The 18,612-nt window shown below is 49.1% G+C and overlaps 1 long non-coding RNA gene across 3 annotated transcripts in view; it reads left to right on the forward strand.

The window, feature by feature from the left end:
• LOC139361167 (uncharacterized) overlaps positions 1 to 18,612 on the forward strand; it is a 205,484-nt gene that overhangs the window by 116,047 nt on the left and 70,825 nt on the right. The gene's annotated exons all lie outside the window — the stretch shown is intronic.

Here is an 18,612-nt window from a genome sequence, read left to right on the forward strand (position 1 = left end):
CTTTGAATGAAGTTCAGTTACTAGGTTTTCTGAGGCACAATGATGTCCTTGTGAAAAATTGGTGATCAGGGAAGCAAGCAAGTGTGGGAAAATGATCCTGCCCTTAAATCTAAAAAACGATGAAACAGCAAAGAGCCCTGAAGAGCCCATGAACCTCCTCATGGGGCGGTGAGGAGACACCTCAGTAATGGCTTAAAAAAAAAGTGATAATACTGAAGAAAAGGTAAACTAAATTTTGGGTCTCCTATGGGTAAAGAGATTGTGGCTTACATTTTGGATGTATGCGTTTATATACTTATTTATTTTTCTTTGTTGGATTTAGAATTAGTTGAAATAATTGTGTTTTTTTAATTTAAAAAAATGGGGTATACGAAGTCTAATCCCTTTGTGATATTTCTGTACTGTGAGACTCCACATACAAAAGTGAAGCCCAGACTGTCTGTCTCTAACGAACCAGAGAGAGGTGGTCATCTCCTGCAGGCCGGTCTGGTCTCCAGGCATCTGGCCATCCTCCCAGTCTTGGGCACACCTGCATCACTGGTGCTTCCTGCCAGACTGTGACTCTGCCCAGGTTTCAGGAGCACCTGGAACTGTTTTCCTAGGGGCTCCTGCTTTGTCCTGGCTCCTGGAAGCACAGGCTTTTGACGAAGGACTCTCCCCACTGCCAGGTAAATTGGTGATTGCCCCACAGTCTGTATTTGTCACATGGGGCACAGAGAGTCTGGGCGTGCTGTCCTGGCCCTGGAGCCAGCTCTAGGACTGCCCGGCGGCATTGCCTCCACCCCTCATCTGGGAACAGGGCGGTGGGGAGGAGAAGGGAAGCAGGGTCTTGACCCTTCTGCGTCTCGAGAACACGGGAACACATCGTCCCATTGCCTCACACCATTCACAGCCCAAGCTTGTGTGAAGTATTATTTTATAACCTCCCCTGACAATGATGTATTTTATATAAGCAGCACATAAAGTGGTAATTTAATGCCCTATCGAGCAGGATTAAACAATAAGGAGCAGATATCACTGTAGAAAAGTTACTTTCTCCGGGAAACATTTATCTACTGCAGGTGGATGTGAATCATGGCTTCCTCCTCGGTGGCTCCTGATGAGCCTGTGAAATTCTGTCCTGTTCACCACTGTTAGTTATAAGCTACACCTTTCCTTCTATGACGTTACTTACAAGCTCTACCTTTCCTTCTATGATGTTTATTTCTTGCCTGTTCAGCACTGTTAGTTACAAGCTATACCTTTTCTTCTGTGATGTATATTTCTTGAAGGCATGGACTAAATCCTAATTCCACAGTATTCGATGCACATACTCAAGAGATACTTGTTTGAATGAATGGATTAATAGAAAATAGAAGTGGTGACTTCACTTTATTTCATTATGTCAAACTTTGTCTACACGGAAAATTTTATGGTCCTTTGGAAAAACAGGGCCTCTGTGCAGGGTTGTTAGAGATTGTGAGAATGCCGCAAATGGCTCTGTGGCTCTAGGCTCACAAAGGGCTTGAGGGACTTGGTGGCGCACCTGTGTTGAAAACTGAGTTCTGCAAATCCATTGGAGTGACCTGCCAGCACCAGCACACACAGCCCTCCTTCCCAGTTGATTTCTGCACAGAGGCTTCTTCTGAATGCCCCAGGTGAACGTGGGTTCAGCCAGCACTGCTGGGCTTCCACAGCAAGCCAGGGTGCTGCAGGGACGAGAGAGAAGAGGGGCAGGACCAGGATCTTCCTGGGCCCCAGTGCCCGTGTGGGGACGCTGCCTGGCCTGGCTTTTCTTGGGGAGGTCAGGGAAATGATGGCATGGAGGGACTGTTGGTATGAGTCGCTTGCTCAAACATAGATCCCAGGTCTGTGTGGGAGGCAAATAGAAATTTATGTGGGTATCATCAGTAACATAGCAAACATGGGCTTCTTCACTAGGGTGGCTGACCCTCTTGCTCATCTGCTGAGCAAAGGCCCGGCCCGGCCCGGCCTGGCCTTCTACGCCTCCACAGTGAGCTTTTCTCAAGCTCTGTCCACTCCATGGAGATGGCCGGAGCCAGGGCAGATATGGGGTGTTTTCCACTTTTTATTTATTTTTTCTTTTTTGAGATGGAGTCTTGCTCTGTCGCCCAGGCTGGAGTGCAGTGGTGTGATCTCGGCTCAGTGCAAGCTCCACCTCCCAGGTTCACGCCATTCTCCTGCCTCAGTCTCTCGAGTAGCTGGGGCCACAGGTGTCCGCCAAAACACCAGGCTAATTTTTTTGCGTTTTTAGTAGAGTCAGGGCTTCACCGTGTTAGCCAGGATGGTCTCAATCTCCTGACCTCGTGATCCACCAGCCTCGGCCTCCCAAAGTGCTGGGATTACAGGCGTGAGCCACTGCACCCGGCCAGGTATTTGTCAGTTTTTGAAAGCTACATTTAAAGAATGAAATAGACCGAACAGAATTACTTCCTTTTGAATATTTAATACTCAGTCTACCAGAACACTTAAATATAGTTAATGTATTCAAATAATAAGAAAGAACTTTCCCTCTGTTCCAAAGAAAAAGTATAAACAACCTTTTACTTGTCAGGGATTTCACTATGTTTCTAAAAAGCCAGCAAGCACTTTTCCTGAAATAGACCCGTCTCTTCCTCTGCATAGACCCTATGAACATTTTAGCTACATTTCTGCTGTATCTTAATGTGATAGATTGTAGAAAATTCCTTGCTACTGGAACTTCACGATGCTTTCCTTTGAAACATCAAATAGAAAGTATGGATAGTAAATCTCAGACTAGTTGCAATTATCAGTCTTGGTAGAGCTGCCACCCACAGCCTCTGTCAATTACAACAGAGTGTGTCTCCCCAGCAACCCGGATTAGATTGCGGACCAAGCCAGGCTCACCCAGGATTCAGTGCAACGTCTTTCAAAGCTGTAGTCACTGCCCCTGGAGGAGACTTGAGAATTCCTCCCTTTGATGCCTGTGCATGGCTGTTCTCAGATCACAGCAGCTGCAGCAGCATCTCAGAGGATGCCAGCAGGGGTGTCCTGGGTAGTGACACCACGGTAGGGGCCTGCAGTGTCTGAATGAAATGGGCCGTGAAAGTGAGCACCCTAGAGGAGTCCACAGCCACGTTTCAAAGGTGCAGTGGCCCGAGGTGAACCCCAGAGCACTGAGGAGCCTGGAGTTGACCTGTCACGACTTCATTGAGAGAGCTGACTGAATTCCGTACCTGTGCGGGCAAAATATGGCTGTTTGCGCTTGGCCCCTTCTCAGTCCAGGGCTAGGGAGGTTGTCTGCACAGCTAGTGGGAGCTTAACTTTGTGCACACTCGGGGTTGGGTCCCACTCCTTTCTGTGAGCCCAGGGAAGATAGACATGCCGAGCTCTCCTGGAAGAGGGCCCTGACGAGTGGAAGCTGAGCTTCAAGATGGTCGGCCTTGTGGTGTGCGTGGCGGGTTCGGAGTCGGTGTGTGCTGAGTGGGGGCCCGGCTGCTGCTGTCGCTATTGGGCTCAGCAGACGCTGCGGGGGACGTGGCTCCTGTTGTACTTGGTGGTTTTCTCCTCACAGGAGTGGGTTTCCCTGCTGTGAAGGTGTCGGGGCTGTGACAGGCAGCCTGGCAGGAGGAAGACGCTCGTGGGGTTGTGCCCCGAAGCCCCCTTCCTCTTGAGGAGCATGAAGGGGGTTTGGGACCCTGCTTCCGGCTGCGCTCCCTTGCTAGGTTCTTGGCCTCGGGGGCCAGGAGAAGCTGAGTACAGGCCTGAAACCTGGACCCCTTCCACAGCCTCCGTGGCGTTTGTGGTGTTATGCAGGACGAGGCCCTTGGAACTCCAAGCCCTACCCTGGCATGCCCGCCCACTGGGGCGTCTTGGGCACCTGCTGTGTGCTAGGCTCCGTGGTGGGGTGGGCGGTAGCAAGGGCTGTGGGGTAGAGTGGACACGGTACGCGGATGATGAGAAGCGTCAGGGAGGCAGTGAGAGCACAGCTGAGACCTGCAAGGAGGGGACTGGCTGTGGGTGTTGGGGCTCAGGGAGCTGCCTCTACCCAGAGCCACAGTGGCCAGTGAGGGCAGAGCAGGGGACCGAGGCCCAGGGAAGCCGTGTGTATGGTTCGCATCAGGTGTGCGGGTCTGCCGGGCTGTGCGGCCCTTCTCAGTCCTGGCTGGGCCTGGGGTCCCAGAGGGAACGGAGGGTCTTTGCATCTCCCTCCTCTTGCTTCCCTGCTGCTTCCTGGTCAACGGATGCTTCTTTATTGCAACTCTGGCAGTTATTCTGCATATTAAGAGGAGTTTCACAAAATCATAGGGGGAGAGGCGGACTAGGGATTCATTTTTTTTCTCCCCCTGATTTTACACGGAGCCTTCTACTACCCCTTAGTGTGGAGGCAGAGTGCAGATGCTCTACAGTTATCTATCCAGGAAGAGAAGAGCTGATGGGAAGTCACAGATCTGATCATTGCAATAACACTGACATTTTTAAGTGGGAGAATGCTGATGTCTATAATAATCAGAGTAAAACTTCAGTAGCTTCAACATAAAGATTCTGAGATGATCTTAGAGCCATTTCGTCCCTAGATCCTTCTGCAGTGTGGAGTGTGACATCTCTACCAGCCTCTGGTCAGTGGCCGCCTGTGGGTAACTGAATGCTTGAAGTGTAAATGAGAACTTCTAATTTTATTTAATTTTAGTCAAATTTAAATAGCTCTATGGGCCGGGCACCGTGGCTCATGCGTGTATTCCCAGCAGTTTGGGAGGTCGAGGCGGGTGGATCATGTGAGGTCAGGTGTTCAAGACCAGCCTGGCCAACAAGGTGAAATCCCATCTGTACTTAAAAATATAAATAAAATAGTCAGGCGCGGTGACAGGCGCCTGTAATTCCAGCTACTCGGGAGGCCGAGGCAGAAGAATCACTTGAACTCGAGAGGCAGAGGTTGCAGCAAGCCGAGATCGAGCCACTGCACTCCAGCCTGGGTGACAGAGGGAGACTCTGTCTTAAGAAAAAAAAAAGATTTTAAAAAACCCTACATGCCCCTAGTTGCCTCTGTAGGAGACGGCATGGTTCCAGAAGGTAGACTTTGTGTTGAGGACTCTGCAGCGTCAGGCTGGAGACAGTCTCCCTTCCTAGCAGCGTGGGCCCCTGGGCTGTTCTTCTACCAGAAGGGATGGTGGCGTCTCTGGGAGGTATCTGTAGACTCAGATCTGTGTGGATTAGTGACTTGTGTTACTCACAGATACTTAATTTTATGGGTAAATGAATACCTGGACTGGCTGCAACTTCAGGGCGAGATTCGGGAGTAGGGAGTGAAAAGTGACGACGGAACCCTGGGCTTGTCCTGCTGCCCCCAGGACCCGGTCGGGGTGCCTTCTCGTCTGAAGTCCCAGCACGTGGTCAGGGTACCCCTTGCCTCTGAAGCCCCCAGGAAGTGATCGGGGCACCAATCCCCTCTGAAGTCGGGGCACCCCTCCCTTCTGAATCCCCCAGTACCTGGTCGGGGCGCCCCTCCCTTCTTAAGCCCCCAGACCCTCCTGGCCTGCGGTGCTGCTTCTCCAAATGCTGTCCTTGGCTGTTTTCCAGGAGTCACCTGCACCAGAGCAGGCTGCGTGTGTCATTTCTTGTCGGATCTGGGGTGTCAGTGAAGCTCATTTATCTTGTCTTCCTCCTCATGTGCCGTATCTCACCTGTTGACTGTCTGAGTTTGTGTGAGTGCGTGTTGTGCGTTCTCAGGCTGTACTCGGTGCTTAGGTGACAAGAACGTCTTAGAGCAACGGACTGTCTGCTCCAAAGGACGCTGGGCATGAATCGAGACGCAGTTTACTTGTGGGGTTTAAATTTCCTGGGTGTTGGAGGCAATTAAGGGGAAACAAGGTCTAAAAAAGCCCCTGCAGATCAGGAAGGCAATAATGAAAAAAATTACTCTATACACACTTAGCAGATGATTTACTTTGTAGGTGAATTTTGCATTTCGGGAACTACTAAAGCTACTGTTTGTAGGGATTCCTTGATGAGCTTCTTGTTTTCTGTCTAGAAAGTAAAGTGGATCGGTTTTGCCTTTAATGCTGACTGACTAGAATCTACTTCCTTTTCCCCCCATTCACGTTAGGGTGGGGATTGGACTGGAAGAGCTGTAGGATCTCTTTATTTCTGATCTTAAATGAATTTTTTCTTCAATGCCCGGTTCTTTGGTTTGGGAAATGTGCTCAATTTGTACCGTGCTTTAAATGTACACAATGGTCGAAATTGCTACTTTTCTTTAAAGTTAGATATAACATCTTAAGTAAAATGTCATCTATAAATCAGGCACAGTCTGGGGCCTGGAGACCCCTCTTGTCACTTCCTTCCAGCTGTGTCTTCTTCCCTGGCCACATTGCCCCTGGCCACATCTCCTCCCCATACCGCGCCGTGTCATCCGCCCACCACCTCACCTCTGGTCACAACACCTCCCTCCCGGCCACATCACCTGTGGCCTCACTGCCTGCCTCCCTCCTTCCTGGTGGCCTCCGTGGCTCCCACTGTCTGCCCTCCCGAGGGTCTGTTCAAGGCTCCTTCCCCGTTTTCCACTCCTGAGTGGGTCTCGGGGCCTAGATGTTTCACAGGATGCAAGTTTCTTCCCTTCCAGCCGCGGGTCTCTGAGCGACAACTCCAGAGAGGGCACTAAGCTCTCCTTACCTACCTGGGGGGCCCTGAGCCCTGACCACCGACCACCAGGGCTTTTCTGCAGTGTGTGGGGCAGACTCATGCATGAATTGGACTAAAAAGATGCTTCCAGGAATCCTTGTTTTGAGTGCACTGGAGCAGAGATGGGGAGAGGGGACCACCTGGTTTGCTCAGAATTTGGTCCTGATCACAGCCAATGAGGCAACATAAGCACCTCCTAAATGAAGCATTCCACAGACTGATTTTACACATGACAGAAAGGCTTCACACAATGAGTGAGTTTGAGCTGCATTTGAAGGAAGAACAGGTCCCTGTAGGTGGAAATGAAAGGTAAGCGTGACCCAAGCCATCAGCAGCAGCGGGGGTGGGGTGGTGCAGACTCCCCATGGATGGTGGGCATGGCTGAAATGCAGGAGAGGGCAGGGGTGCGAAGGAACAACAGGGCGGCAGTAAAATTCCCCTGCAGAGAGGGGACGTGACTGAGATATTATCACATGTATACAACTGAGAGATGATTTGAGGAGGATTTCTGGGAGCCTGTGGGAAGAGCACGTGGTCATCATCAGTTCTCGGGATCTCTTTTTATGAAGTGAAAATAGTCTTGCCTCTGCCTATCTTGTGAGCTGTTGTGACGATCAAATCAGATAATCTTCAGCGAGCCTTGTAAATGCTAAAGCTTATGACAGACTGTTCTAGCCCCCTTGTCTCTACCCTCCTTTCCTCCTGGGTAACGTGAACCCTGCTGGGTACCTCACTATCTGCCTGGTTTCCTCCTCCATAATGTGAGCCTTGAGTACTTGCTGGGTACCTCGCTGTGCACCTTCCTTAGTAACGTGAGCCCTGAGTATTTGCTGGGTACCTCGCTACCTGCCGTACAGCTGGCTGTAGAATTGTCAAACGCACTTGGCTGGCACATAAGCAGAAGTGCTCGCTGGGCCTTGGGAGGGCTTTGTGACATGTAGGTGCCTTCTGTTCCTTGTTAGGCTGGAGCTGCAGGAGCCCCCCTAGACCAGATAGAGGACCAAGGCTGTGGCCGCGGGGTGGGGGCTGGGGGAGCTCCCTGGGTTTATTGTGTGGGTGAGAGCAAACTTCAGTCCCGCTGTGGCATTGGGATTCAGGGTTCCTTCTGGAATGTTCTGAGTGAGAAACAGGAAGTGTGCACAGGTGCGTCTTCTGTGGATTTTATGGTTATCTCTTGGGAGAGCACTGGTGCCTCTGAACTATGAACCTGCAGAACCACTTCTTCCACTAACGGCCGCCTTTATATAAAGAATGACTTACAAAAGATGCCACTTCAGATGGAGGTATTTGCAGGTGTGGCCTGAAAAATGAACAAAATGACTTTCATCTCAAGGAAAGTACCTTACATTTTTCCCAATGATAGACATTTGAGCTTTCCAGCGAATATTAAAACATAAAAATCTTGTGTCCACCACTTTCTCATGTGATCGATGGTGATACTGATGTGGGGTTTTTTTTTTTTTTTTTTTTTTTTGGACATATAATGAAACGTGGAAGCCGCTCATAACTCTGAACCAGTATTTTCTAACCAATGTGTGATTACAAAATCGTGTGCTGGTAAAAGCCATTCAAGTGCAAGACGGACCAGTCGACTTAGAAGGAATTGGGGCAGAAAGGCCCGTCGACCAGAGCACAGACTGTGTTGCAGACAGCCTGTACGGAAGTGCCACTTGTTACATTTGGCAGCAGAGAATACCTAAAATGATCTGAAAACACAATGAAAATACTGCTTCCTAATTGTATATCAGTATGGGGTCGGACTTTCTTCATAAACTTCAGCCATGGCTCTGCAGCCCACTGAACGCAGATGCAGGCATGAGAATCCTGCTGTCTGAGGTGCAGAGATGTTAGGTGTTTTCACAGCAGCACAAACTGTTGCCACGCTGCTGCTTATTTTGGAAAATGGTTTCTTCTTTAAGACTGTGTTAAGATGTAATGACTTTATCCTTGTAAAAGAAACTAAATTATGTTTTTTTTTTTTTTTTTTTTTTGAGACGGAGTCTTGCTCTGCCACGCAGGCCGGAGTGCGGTGGTGTGACCTCAGCTCACTTCAACCTCTGCCTCCTGAGTTCAAGCTATTCTCCCGCCTCAGCCTCCCTAGTAGCTGGTACTACAGGTGTTCGGCACCATGCCAGGCTAATTTTTGTATTTTAGTAGAGACGGGGTTTCACCATGTTGGCCAGGCCGGTCTCGAACTCCTGACCTCAAGTGATCCACCTGCCTCTGCCTCCCAAAATGCTGGGATTACAGGCATGAGCAGCCACCACTCCCGGCTTGATGAGAAAGCTTTTTTGTGCTCTTTAATAAAGTGCAAAGTGTTCCTGAGACCCAAAAGTTTGAAAACCACTGGCTTAAACTGACAAAATTGTCCACGATTCTTCAGTGTATCTTCTAATCTGTTGATGGAGAAAGGACGGTAAGGGTTGCTTTACTTTTTGCCTTTCACAACTCAATGGTGCCGGGACAACTTGGGTATCCACATGGAAAAGGATGGACTGGACCCTTCCTCACCGTACAAGCAAAGCTCAACATGAATCCAACGTAAGGAGCTGACTGAGACCCATTCTGTCAGTCTGCTGGGTACTATAACGGACACCACAGACCGTTTGACTTAGACAATAGCATCTTGTTTCATTTTTCCTGGAGACTGGAAGCCTGGGATCAAGGTGCGGGCAGGGTTGGATTCTCTGGGGCCTCACCCCATGCTGTGTAGATGGCGTCTTCTCTGTGTCTTCACAGGTTTCTCTTATGTGCATGGAGCACTAAGGACTGTGTCTAAATTATCTTAAAAGAACACCAGTCATTCTGGATCAGGGCCTACTCTTGAGATCTTATGGGACCTAAATTACCACGCTAAGGCCCTGTATCTAAATACAGTGACATTTTAAGTTTTTGGGGTTGTGACTTTAACATGGGAATCTTGGGGGGGGGGGGAATGGGACAGTTCAGCCCATAACACCTTCAGGGGAGAATCCTCGAGAAACTGTTAGGTTGGATTAGGCAATGTTTCCTTGGCTGAGACGTCTAAAGCTATAACAAGCAACTGAAGGGAAAAAGACGGTATCAAAATTAAAAATGTTCATTTCAGAGGATACTATTAAAGTAAAAAGACAACCCACAGAACAGGATACATTATCACGATAAGGACCTGATATCAAGAATATATTTTAAAGCTCTTAATAAAAATCCAATTTAAAAATGGAAAAAGGATTTGAATAGACATTCTCCAGAGAAAGACATATAAATGCCTTAAAAAGCAAATGAGGGCCGGGCGCGGTGGCTCAAGCCTGTAATCCCAGCACTTTGGGAGGCCGAGACGGGCGGATCACGAGGTCAGGAGATCGAGACCATCCTGGCTAACCCGGTGAAACCCCGTCTCTAGTAAAAAAAATACAAAAAAATAGCCGGGCGAGGTGGCGAGCGTCTGTAGTCCCAGCTACTCGGGAGGCTGAGGCAGGAGAATGGCGTAAACCCGGGAGGCGGAGGTTGCAGTGAGCCGAGATCCGGCCACTGCACTCCAGGCTGGGCGACAGAGCGAGACTCCGTCTCAAAAAACAAACAAACAAACAAAAAAAACAAAAACATGAGATGTTGAGCAGAATTCGTCATCTTAGAAATGGAAATCAAAACCACTGAGATACCACTTCACAACAACTGGATGGGTAAAATCCCAGTATTGGACAGTGACTTGGTGGTGAATTTGGGAAAACTGAAATCTTGATATATTGCTAGTGGGAAGGGAAGTAAAATGGTACAGTTGATTTGGAAAAGTCTGGCAGTTCCTCAGAAAAGTTATGCATGAAATCACCATACGACCCAGGAATTTCACTCCTAGGCATATGCCCAAGAAAATTGAAAACATTTTTACAAAAAAAAAAAAATCTTATGCAAGAATCTTCATAGCAGCATTATGTGTAGTAGTAGAAACAGTCCAGGTGTCTGTCAACAGGTCACTCACTGTGAGATTCCACTCACCTTGGACGTGAAAGATGTCAGCACCGAAGGTCACGCCAAAGGTCATGCACTGTACAATTCTTCTCACAACAGATGTCCAGAATGGGCAAATCCAGAGAAACGGAAGTCGGCTGGCGATTGCCAGGTGCTGGCGGAAGGAAGGAGCAGGTGCTGACTCTTAATGGGTTCAAGGTTTCTTTGGCCCATGGTGAAAAAGTCCCAGAATTACATACTAGTGGTTGATGTGCAGCTTTGAGAATGTGCTAAAAAGACTGAATTGTAACCTTTAATATTGGGGCTTTTATGGTTTGTAAATTCCTTTCAATTTAAAAAGGAACTCAAGAACTTCTTTGGTGTTGATATTTAGATGGTGAAAGAGACAGTATCCAAAAGAAGTTACTATGTAACTCACGTCGACAGAGTTAAACTTCATATTCTGAGGATCTTAAAGGAAGTGTGTGAGCCTAGGAGACACAACGATCCTACACTAGATGTTACACCCCATCTTACTGATTTCTATCTCACAGAACCATATTCAGGGAAAACCGACATGTAAACGTGAGCTGAATGCTATGCAGAGGCACACTCCTCTTACCCGGATGATCTTTAGTGGCACAGTAAGAGATGAGGTCATAGCAACGTTAGTTTAGTTAAATTTCTATGGCAACAGAAATTTGGCACATCTGATGAGTTAGATCTCTCTGCACAGCTCCTAATGGGGTTGCCCATTTCTGTATGGTGTCTGTGTATATTCTCGCTGTGGAAATAAGTGATAGCACCTGCACAAACACTTGCCCGGAAACGTGCACGAAGCTGGTGAAGGCAGAGGACAGGCAACAGGGAAGCATGGCTCAGCCCTGGCAAAGAAGACCGTTATTCCGATCGCAGAAGATTCAGGAACACAGTCGTTGGGAAGACTGCTGATGTCCGTGGATCTCACTGCTGTTGTGTTGTATCTGTGCAGCGAGTTACCGGAGCTGTCAGAACCGCACGTGTTGGTATTGGTATCATCACTCAATGCTTCTGACTTTTCCTGGTGCTGAGGATGACTGCATGTGGCGGAAGCAAAGTACTGACCTAGCACAGATCATCAGATCCCAGTTCTTTTTTATGAAGGGGGGCAGGATTAGAACCACCCCCCCACACTCCCCAATCCTATAAGAACTGGGATCTGATGATCTGTGCTGTTGAGAGAGGCAGGGTTAGAACGCCCCACTCCCCAATCCCATTGTTGAAAATAATAGTTGGCTTGGGAGGGTTTTTTCTCCTAAGGTTGAAGCTGTGCATTTCTGGAGCCTGGGCTGTCAGCCATGGTGGCTGGGGAATGCTGGGGCTGCGGTCGTCCGGCCGCTAGCAGCCCTGCTGGTGGGTCCTGCCTCTTTGACACCGTTCATTTCTGAAGCTTGCTTTCCCCGGTGTTGGAAGTAGCAGCACTGGAAGAATGGCCGCCTTCCTACAGTGAAGCTCTGGCAGAAGAGGAGAAGACACGGAGCGTCTGTTCAAGGACGTGACGTTCTGGGCACCGCACCATGCGTTCTGCTTCTCAGCGGTGCCTCTTGGTTGATGTTACCATCACCTGGCATTTCCCAGGAGGTAACTCGCAGATGTCACACTGATGGAAAGCCGCAGCAGCGCGGTTCACGTCCAGAGCCAGCTGGAGCACATCAGCAAGGTCAGGCTGGATACATGTGCTTGCTGACAGGAAAATGACAGGAAATATGTCATTTCAGGGAAATGACAGGAAATGTGCTTGCTGACAGGAAAATGACAGGAAGACGACAGGAAAGAGGCCCATGAGGAGAGGAACCAGTGGATTCAAGGCGGGGAACTGAAGGAGCGAGTCATCACAGGGTGGGAGGCTCAGGAGCCAGCAGGCAAGTGGGATGTGGCCTCAGGGTGCTGCTGGGTTGGTGAGGGGCCTTCTGTGACTTTTCTAAGAGTGCAGTCAATTGTAGGGGTGGGTGCCGGCTCCCGGCTCCCGCACATAAGAGCCAAGCGTCTTGCAGGAGACCAACGTGTGCACTGGGAGTTCCTCGTTGCGTGTCCCAGCATGCGGCCCAGAGGCCCCTGACAAAGCTCAGTGCACCAGGGACACAGTGGACTTTTGGTTCCTGACCCAACGAGGAAGTGAGGGAGTGAGTGAGGGCCGAGACACAGATGCAAGGATGCACAGGATGGGGTGCAGTCAGGTGGAGAGTCATGCTGTGGGGTCCGGGAGAGATGGGTTCGAGAATAAATGGGACCGGGTTGCAGTCAGGTGGAGAGTCATGCTGCTGGGGTCTGGGAAATGTGTTGTGTTTGCTTCTATGTGAACAGCGGGACCTGAGCATGTCTGTGCTTTGACGTTTAATCTGTACACTATCCTTGGCAGGGTGTGTATCTCTGTGACAGAGGACACCGCGGCCACAGTGGATGTCAGTGGCGGTGGCTGGACTCACGGTCCGTGAATGTTGCATGATCGAACGCGTTTGGTACATTCCCAGCTCCTGCCCAGGTGCCTCCCGAGTATCCGGTGCTGTGGCTCCCCACACCCTTCCCATCTGTGTGTAGCATGACCACCATCTTCCTACCATGTGTTTGTGCTACCACGGCTGCCATGTCTAACGGGCGCTTTGCTTTCCAGCTACTTTCCTATAACCAAACCCTTGAACGACTTTGCCTGCGTTTCAGAGATGATTAGGGTATTAGTCTTTCAAGATTGCTCTGAGGATTTTCAAAAGCAAATGCAACTTACAGGGTGCAAGATATTGGAAATGACAGTAATTATAGATGAGTTTTCTCAGTGTATTGATTGCGGTAAAATTACATAGCACTCTATTTTTAAGTGTATGGTTTGGAGGCATTAAGTGTGTTCACACTGTGGTGCCACGATCACCGCCATCCATCTCCAGAACTTCCTGGTCTCCCCACGCTTGAAACTCGGTCTACCCAACACCAGCTCTCCTTCCGCCCCAGCTCTGGTAAGCACTACAGGTTGCTTACAAAATAGGCTTTTTCAGTTAGAGAAGGGGCAAGGAAAAGAGCTCTAAAGACTGTCTTGAGATTTGAGGAAGTGTTTTAGGTTTTGCTGTCTGGTTCCCGGTGTAAAGGAACTATTGAAGACGTGGGAAGGTGAAGGTCTGTGATCTCAGGAAATGCTGGGCTGGGCAGCTTTCCCACTGTGACGGGGGCACTTGCCCTCAAACCCGCCTGAGATAATCGCGTGAGGATGGTGCTGCATTGTGACAGCTCTGAACTTGGTCTCCTTGAACGTTGCCAAGTACATAAGCTTTGGCGGTTACCGTCTAGTGTCTGCGGGAGACCTAGAATTTGAACATTGTTGACTTTAGAACACTCTCATTTTTATAACACTCTACCTGTTCTCAACAATAGGAAATATGCTGTGTCCTTTTTTTTAATGCCTTAATATTCTGTGTTGTGGTGGCAGTAGTTGCAGCGGACGCTACTTCTGGTTCATGGTCATCGCCAAACACAAGCTTCTGGAAACCGTGTGAAAAATGAAGGGGAAAGTGCTTTTCTGCAAAGGGCTTTTTTGAACATCCTGTTTTTTTCTGGAATATCTGTTGTGGTGTAAAACGTTTTCATATTTAGGGGTTTGTAACGTGTTTTATACTGGTTAGCTTTGAAACCCCATGTTTTTGCATGTCATGGGGCTGCTTTATCCTATTCTATGATATAGCTGGTTTGCAAAACTATTGGTTATTTCACTTTAAAAACCAAAGCAGCTTACAGATTGAGTGTGATTCCTGTAAGAATTTAATTGTAAAATTGATTTGTGTTCAATAAGCTTACTGGAATGGCTAGATCCCTGGACAAAAAGATAAGAACATGTCAAGTCTCTGGGCCAGGAAGGACTTCCAAATAATACAAGTGATACACGGTAATTTCTTAACAATTAGATTTAGTATATAACTGGTTAAAACCTCTATATTTTCTATTATAGCCATTCCACAGTGCCCATGGGGGTGGGCTGCAGGACTGCCTATGGAATCCAAGGTCTGTGGGCACTCAGGTCCCTGCAATAAAATGGCATCGTGTTTGCATATGACATATGCACATCCTCCTGCAGACAGTCATGTCAGGGTTGCTCGTAACAGCTATACCATGCACATGCCATGCGAGTAGTTGTTTAATGAATAATAAAGTCTGAATGCTTAGTACAAACACATTAAAAAAAAGTCTTGATCTATGGTTGGTTGAATCCACAGGCCTGGAACCCCGGGAGAGAGTACAAACTCTAGAAGCAAAACGAACAAAGCACTTGAGGTCAGCAGTGACGGGTGTGGGATCACACTGAATCTCATGTGTTTTGCTGTCTGTGTCACTGTGTCCCGTGTAAACGGGAATCATTTGTAGCTTAAAGTAAAATAGGTAACAGGAAACACTACAGAATGGGCACGAAGGCGCCCCCCTCATTACCCCGTGTTACAGCCAAGCATCTGCCTCCTGGGGAAGGATCTGTTCTGTGGGGAGACTAGATGTTGATGATTTCCGGATGTGTGAAGGGAAACTCCCTCCGAGAAGCGTGGCTTTGGCCGGAGCACATCAGATGAGAGTTAGCGCGGCATGGAGTTTCCACAGTGCCTCTCAGGCCTGCTGCTTCTCTCCTCTCCCCACCCCTGGCCCTGACTCTTACCAAGGGAGGAAAGTTCAGCTCCAGCTGAGCCCCGCACAGGGCTGTGGGTCTCTAGGGCAGGTGCCACCTTCGTCTGAGCAGGCTGTGTCAGAGGAGGGTCTGGCTGTACTTGAGCTGTGAGAGATGCTCTCAGAGATCCAGCATCCTGAAAACCCAGGTGCTGAAGGTTCCTCCTCTTCCACCATCCTGCGGGAAGGGGGTCTTATCCTGCTTCCCCTCAACCCGAGCTGACTTCTTGTCTGTTCTGTACACCTAGGTTTTCAGAGCAGTTATTGTTAATCATCTAGCAGACAAACAACCATAAGGTGACAGCCTGGGAGGGTAGACGGCGCTGGAAGGTAGTTTTCTGAATAACAGCGTTCAGTTTCCTGTTTTGCCGTCATTTGACCCAAGGCCCCAAGATAATTGAAATACCGTCAGCCAAACACCGATTTTTTACCTGAGGTTTTTTTTTTTTCTTTTTAAGTTATGGGTGCAAACTTATAACCAGGGACCTGACAAAAGAGAAGGATTTATTTGCAAAGTGAATGTCGGGGATGGTTGGCATTTGCCAACTCTGACTAGCAGGGACCCAGGCTGCTTCCGTTCTGCCGCCCGACTCCTGACCCTCCAGCTCCTGCCCCTGTTCCCACCAGCAGGAAGAGGATCGGGAAGGTGCCTTTTCCCCTTTAAGGGGATGAGGTGAGAGTTGCACCTGCCAGTTCGCTAGTCCCTGGGGTGATTCTCCAGCATGGGTGGGAGTTGGGTTTGGAGGCCTGAGCCTCGTGAAGCTGGGGTTGCTGTTCCCTGAGCAGCAGGAAACTGGACTCTGGGAAGTGGGGTCAGAGGGTAGCATCCGCAGGATGGGCCTCTCGTCCCGTTTGACATCTTCACTGCAAAAGGGGGTGTGGGCTTCATGGTCCATTGACAAATAGAACGTTACTTTTTTTTTTTGAAGCACATAGAACCCTAATTCCTTTGGCTTTTACTAAAGTGGCATTTTGTAATTCCACATGATTTCATTGATATACTCGCAGGAGAGAATGCTTCCTGTAAACCAGAAGGATCTCTGCGACAGTCCTCGATCCATAGAGAGTTCATTTTCCCAAGGTTATAGACACAGCCTTAGGAGGGCTTGAGGACACACTGCGGCAGCCTCAGGAGGTCCTGGACATGTGTCCAAGGTGTTTGGGGCACAACTTGGTCTTACACATTTTAGGGAGACGTGAGACAACAATACATGTGAGACGTACGTTGGTTCAGTCTAGGAAGGATGGACGGCTCGAAGCGGGGAGGGATTTCCAGGTCACAGGTAGATCAGACAAATGCATTTCTGGTGCATCTTTCCAGAGGAAGCAGTCAGATCCGCATTTATCTCCGTGTGCAGATGGTGACTTTGAGTTCTGTCCTCTGTCCATGAGGAATTTCCTTGTGGATCGGTTGTGAGAGAGGTACGTGGCTTTTCCCCCCACCCCCAGTAGCTGTCTCTGTTAGGAAGAGCATGGGAGGCAGGTTTGGTCTAAGCTCTTCCTCACCTTGACGTCCCTTTACCTTAGTGATTTTGGGGTCCTGAGATGTATTTTCAACTTCATGTTTCTGAATACACTGGCACTCTAAACAGTGTTGTAGGAGGCATCTAACTTACTTAGAAGAAGAATCTATTTGGAAACACTTGAGCACCTTCGTCCTTGAGAGAACCAAGCCTTTGTTTAGTTTGCTTTGCCCTGAGGTGTTACGCTGTCCCGGGCTGTGCGGCCTTAGAAAGCTGTGCCCCTGTGAGCTACTGCCTGTGGAATCTGGTGACTTTGAAGTTAATCCAGCAGCTACATATTTTGGAAAGCAGATTCCCTCTTAAAGTGTTGGTGATTATGATTCTAGCACTAGGATTTCAGTGTGTATTTTCCACCCTTCTTACTTTGTCTCCTCATACACTGAGATGCTGCTGCATTTGCTCTTAGGCTTCACTGAGGGAGGGTCAGTTCTCACCCTTTCTTAGATATTGACCTTGAATGGACAGAATCGAGATTCAGGAAAACTCTCGAGTTGTGAGAGTGTGCTGATATCTATGTAAGTCGGGTTCATGTGTCAAACTCAGGTTTAAGAAAAACCAATTCTAGGCTGGGCATAGTGGCTCACACCTGTCATCCCAGCACCTTGGGAGGCTGAGTTGGGCAGTTCACTTTTGAGCCCAGGAATTCAAGACCAGCCTGGGGAACATAGCAAGACCCTGACTCTACAAAAAATTAAATAGGACAGGTGATGTACACCTGTGGTCCCAGCTACTCGGGAAGCTAAGGCTGGAGGATGACCCAAGCCTGGCAGGTTGAGGCTGCAGTGAACCATGATAGCACCACTGTACTTATGGTGCACTGTGCCTGAGTGACAGAAGAACAACCACCCCCCCACACACACAAAATATCAATTCATGCAGTGGCCAGTTCTGCTGGGACCACCTGTTAAGACTACTGTGGGTCTCATGGTTTGAGAAGCGTCTGTCCGGGGTCGAGAGGGAGTAGCTTGAGGGCCTAGAAGCCAGTTCTTGTGGTTGAGCGTGATTGCGGGTGTGGAGTTGGGGGCAGGGCTCTCCACGGCATGAGTGGGTAAATGGATAGGCTTCTAGGACGAGCCCCTGTGACTTTGCCTGGTTTACATCCGTCCAATACAAATCCACAGGCTCTTACTCTAGAAGCTTCTGCAGGGGCTGATGGACAGGCCTGGGGATAGAGGGTGCCCTCAGAGCCTCATGGTGCCATCTGGTTTAGGAAGAGCGCTTAGTCACCTAGATCTAGGATTTATGGCACTACAAGGGGACTCCTCACACTCGGAGCAGCATCCATCTGCATTCTAGACTTGGTTCTAGGCAAAGTATTTTGGAGCCTGTTAGTACCCTGTGTTCTGTTTATGTGTAAAACAAGTTAGAGTTATAACTAGTTAAAACCTATTTTTAAAATTTTGTCACAGAATATGGCAGTTGTGGTGGAGCCTGGCCAGAGACCCCCACACTCAGACGCTGTTGCTTGCTGGAGTTGCAGGCTTTGCCTGCATCGGCTGCCCCTCCCGGCGTGTCTGTGTTCTTGACACGGGCGCCCATCGAGGCTCGGCCTGTGAGAATCGTGCCACCGTTTGTCTCCGTGTTCCTCTGAGGTTCCACAGACTTCACGGTCCCGTGGCAGAGCGTACGGAATCTGCTTGCATCCTGATTTCCCCAAACCCCAGGACAGACCAAGAGTTCCTTACACACAACTGCAGAGGGCCCCGTGGCGTGGATTTGCAGAGACACAGCATTTCCCCGGCTTGGCCTTCGTCTCCAGAGTTGGCTTTAGGGTGATAGAAGCTTCCTTCAGACTGGGGGGCCTTGAAGCTTTGGTGCTAGGAATTCGGTGACCAGCACGGATGATACCCCG

This window comes from Macaca nemestrina (genome assembly GCF_043159975.1).
Source record: "Macaca nemestrina isolate mMacNem1 chromosome 13 unlocalized genomic scaffold, mMacNem.hap1 SUPER_13_unloc_1, whole genome shotgun sequence".
In the NCBI taxonomy this organism is placed as follows: Eukaryota; Metazoa; Chordata; class Mammalia; order Primates; family Cercopithecidae; genus Macaca; species Macaca nemestrina.